Source organism: Mus caroli, chromosome 19 (assembly GCF_900094665.2).
Source record: "Mus caroli chromosome 19, CAROLI_EIJ_v1.1, whole genome shotgun sequence".
In the NCBI taxonomy this organism is placed as follows: domain Eukaryota; kingdom Metazoa; phylum Chordata; class Mammalia; order Rodentia; family Muridae; genus Mus; species Mus caroli.
In genome coordinates this window covers 42,995,752-43,000,250 of record NC_034588.1, presented here as the reverse complement: position 1 = coordinate 43,000,250, position 4,499 = coordinate 42,995,752, and positions in this window count along the sequence as shown.

Sequence of the window (4,499 nt, the reverse complement as noted above, 5' to 3'; positions counted from 1 at the left end):
AAAGGCGTGCGCCACCACCGCCCGGCTTATCTAATCTTATTTTATGTGTATGAGGGTTTTGCCTGCATGCATGTATGTACACCATGTATATGCCTAGTGCCCTCAAACACCAGAAGAGGGCATGGAATCCCCTGTCTCTCTGTGCATCCCTGGCTGGCCTAGAACACACATATGTCTGGCTCCCAAGTACTGGGATTGAAGGCACGAGCCACCCACCACAGCCAGCTCAGAATACCCTTAGAAACAAAGGAAGTTTTGAGATAAATGATGAGCCCCACACCAACATAGCATGCTTTCTGTGTTCTACTCCCTCAGTCTTCTTGGGTCCAGACACTTGAAGTCTTTCAACTTTCCCTCTTGCTGATCTGTCCTACTGGTAAACACGCCTCCCCTCCCCCCACCCCACCCCCTTGCCTTTCACTTACACCTATAGTTGCCCCCTGGCTTTCCACAAGTGCCTATCCTATGCCCAGCATATGGAAGGAGGAAGAGTCCTACTATAGGCTTTTAGTGACAGAGGTTGCTACTCCACAGAGACAGCATCATTACACTCCACTCCCAGTCCTGCAGGGAGCTGATTACTTCCTTGTTTGATCTCTTCTTTGAACTTAACTCTTAAAGCAGAGGACTACACCCAGACTCCCTGTGACCTGACTGTTGTGGGTTGCCCCGGTGTTGTTTGTATTTCGAAGTTAATTCTGCTTCCTTAAGAGGGGCTGCCCAGACTAGGAGTGGATCATCCTGTACTCAGGTGACTTCCTGTGGATCTTCTCCCCATTCTAACTGGTCAAATAAAGGCTAGAGCTTGTGATTGGGCACTGGAAGGGAAAGGTGGGGCTGGAGGTTTTAGAGAGTGGGGGAAGAGAGGGAAAGTAAGGAGGAAAGATGGAGGAAGAGGAAGTGGAAGGAAGATGGAGCAGAACCACATGGCCTAGAGAAGCAGCAAGCAGCTGAGTCGTGCGTTGGTAAATCCGCCCAATCTAGGCATGCAGCTTATACATGTTGTAAATGAGTTGTGTGTTTTGCTCGGGCTTATTGGGGTTGGAGACTTACTGCAACACCGGATGGTTCATCTGCTCTTCAAGGCTCCTTGCCCCAACCCAATTCGCATTCTGTCAGGACTCCAGGGTTACAAGAAGATATTCATCCAAGTTCACACAGTAGGTAGAAATGCAGAACTCTGGGCTCCCAGGAGGACCCAAGGAAACAAGCCCTAATCTTCAGTGCTGCATCTCTTGCCCTAGCATGACTAGGTCTGAAGCCCATTATGCAGGAAGGCCTGGCAGATAAATTTCAAATCCCACTTCACTCGGCAACTGCCCTTACCATCGAATTCATGCTGCTTAAAAACAGACCAACAAGGCACCAGCAAGATGGTTCAGCCAGTAAAGGTGCTTGAGGTTTAGCCTCATGACTGAGTTCAGTCCCTGATAGGAGAGAACCCATTCCCCCAAGTTGTCTTCTGACTCCACAAGCATGCTGCAGCAGGCATATACTACCCCCTCCCCCCTCTGGGTAAATATATTTTCCAAGGAATAAAATAAGAACCATAGTCTCCCACGTATCCTGGGGGCTCACTGTGTGCTTCATACTATACTAAATCCCTGTGCAGACAGCTACCAACTCACTAAAGTGTATGCTCACAAAACTCCAATGTGGATATGATTACTATTCCCATTTACACACAAGGAAAGTGAGGCTGACACAGTCCTATATGAATCCAACAACTCATCCGAGGTTACAAAATGAGAATGTTATCTGATTGATTTTGATCTCAAGGTCAAACTTCCTCTTCCTTCATGAGACACAAGCAACACAATGCAAGGGACGTTTGTTGAGGAACTGTCCCGTGCAGAACAGTGGGTTGGACACTACCAGGGTAAAGGGCTTATGACTCTACCCCACTGGGGAGGAACACGGGGAATCCACGCACTGTCAGGAAAGCAAAGGAAGCTTCGAAGGACAGATAGGGCTGTGATGGATGGGATGGGGATGAGGTAATCCAAGAAGAGCAGAGCAGGAGGCAACAAGAGTGAAAGCAGGTGGCAGGAGGAGGAAGCAGCAGTTATCACGGACAAGACAGCAGTGAAGATCAGCCTGAGAGCTAAGGGGACGTCATCTTGGAGGACTGACACACAGCGAACAGATCCAGGGCGGATAGAGTGGAGCATGTCTGTAAATGCTTGGGAGGTAGAGGCAGGAAGAACAGTAGTTGCAGGTTATTCATGGTTAGATAGTTATCCTGTGTTACTTAGATATCCTGGGTTATACAGGTATCCTGGGTTATACAGGTATCTTGGGTTATAGAGGTATCCTGGGTTATGTAGGTATCCTGGGTTATGTAGGTATCCTGGGTTTTATAGGTATTCTGAGTTATATAAGTATCCTGTCTCAGAGGAGCCCCCATCCCGATTCCCCACAGGAGGATGGATTTGGTTGGGAAGCCACTGAAGGCTTTGAGCAGAAGAGTACCCCAAGTCAGTGCTATTAATAATGTTTGGAGCCTGAAGGTGGTGGCTAATGCCTTTAATCCCAGCACTTGGGAGGCAGAGGAAGGCAGATCTATGAGTTCAAGGCCAGTCTGGTCTACAAAGCAAGTTCCAGGACAGCCAGGGCTTTACAAAAGAAACCCCATCTCAAAAAACAAAAACAAAAACAAAATTAAACAAACAAAAGGATCAGCTAAGGAGCCTCCAGGAGCACCCACTGGGCAGCTGTGATTGGGAGCTATCTGGTTTCCTATAGCCTTGGTGTTGGTGGTATAGCACAGCCGGGCACCAGAACTGAGTCCCTAGGACGTCTGCTAGAGCTCACAGCCTATGGAATTCAGTTCTCAGAGCCAGGTAGCCAAAGTTCTCTCAGTCTGGATGCTGCCTGCCCTGCAGAGATCTCTTCTGTGGACTGTTCTTACATTTATTCAGTGTGTGCCTTGTGTGTGTGTGTGTGTGTGTGTGTGTGTGTGTGTGTGAGAGAGAGAGAGAGAGAGAGAGAGAGAGAGAGAGAGAGAGAGAGAGAGCCTCTGTGTGTGCTTGTGGCATGAATACACACACACAGGGCATGTGAGATCAGACGGTTTCTTCATTCCACCATGTGGGCTTAGGGGTGTCAGGTTTTGTGGTAAGCACCTTGAGCCCTCTCATTGGTTCCCCCTTCTGTAAATGTCTCCCCAGATACCAACATGGACAAATTGAGATTCAGCAGATAGCCTGGGATCTCAGAATACTGCCCACTCCCTCAGAGGTGGGGTGCTGAGCTTGAGCTGAAAAATAGGGTGCCACAGCTAGAGAAATGGACAAGAACTGGGTAAGAACAAGAGTGTGAGGGGAGCCGGGCGTGGTGGCTCACACCTTTAATCCCAGCACTCAGGAGGCAGAGGCATGTGGATTTCTGAGTTCGAGGCCAGCCTGGTCTACAAAGTGAGTTCCAGGACAGCCAGGGCTATCTCTAACCCTGTCTCAAAAAACCAAAAAAAGAAAAAAACAAAAAACAAACAAAGAGTGTGAGGGGAGAGGCTTAGAGGATGGCAGGGGTTGGGTGCTGCTGAGGGTCTCATTATTGCTTGCCCAGATGTATTCCTGGTGGGCCAGGTATATGGGCTAGAGGGGTAAGGGACTGGGGAAAAAGCCAAAATGTATCTGCAATTAGAGGAGTTTCCTTGGCTGCATGGGGTCTCCAAGAGTGTCAGCCCCTGGAAAATCTCCTGATTGGGTGGAGATCAGAGAGTGTTTGGGGTCGCTGAATGAAGGAGGAAGGCTTCCCTGAAATGCACTTCCATTTCCTGGAGGGTTAAAGTGACAGCTGGGTACTGTCCTCACTTGTCCCTGGAGAGGGAAAGCAAAAGCGGACTCAGGACTCTCAGGAGTCACCCTCCCCTGCTGAATCAACGGGGGGGGGGGGGGGGGGGGGGGGGGGAGGAGGGAGAAGGAGCAGTACTTACCCACAAAGCCTCTCCTCTGGCATCCTTAGGGCTGGATCGGCAGTAAGCAACTTCTTGGTGGAGCAGAGCGCCTTAAATAGGCCTCCATGCTGTCCCAGCAGAGCCCCACCCACCCAAGCAGGCTCTTCTGAGAAAGGAGGAAGGTGTGGGAGGACCGGGCATGCTGCCTGCTGCCCAGAGAGCCCTTTCTGACCTCAAGCCAGAGCTGGGGACACCCCCCACATTCATTCTTCCAAGTGTCTCCTTCCTGATTTCAGTGCCTGACGAGTAGTCCCCCCTCTCCCAGAGACAAGCCCTCTGGATCTGTCGTTGTTTCGAACGCCAGGAACCACTTGCTCCAATGAACCCCGATTTCAGGTTCCAAGATGGGGGGCTGGGGAATTACAAGCCAGAGTATTTACAGCATAGACTCTGAGTCTTTTTTCTGCCGGTCGGTGATACCCTGCAGCCTACAAAACTCACCTAAGGGAATAGGAGAGAGGAGGCAACACTTGGCACCCCCAGACCTCTGTGCCAGGGGCCTCAAGCAGTTGGCCCCCACCTCCGGGAAGGAGAAAGTAAG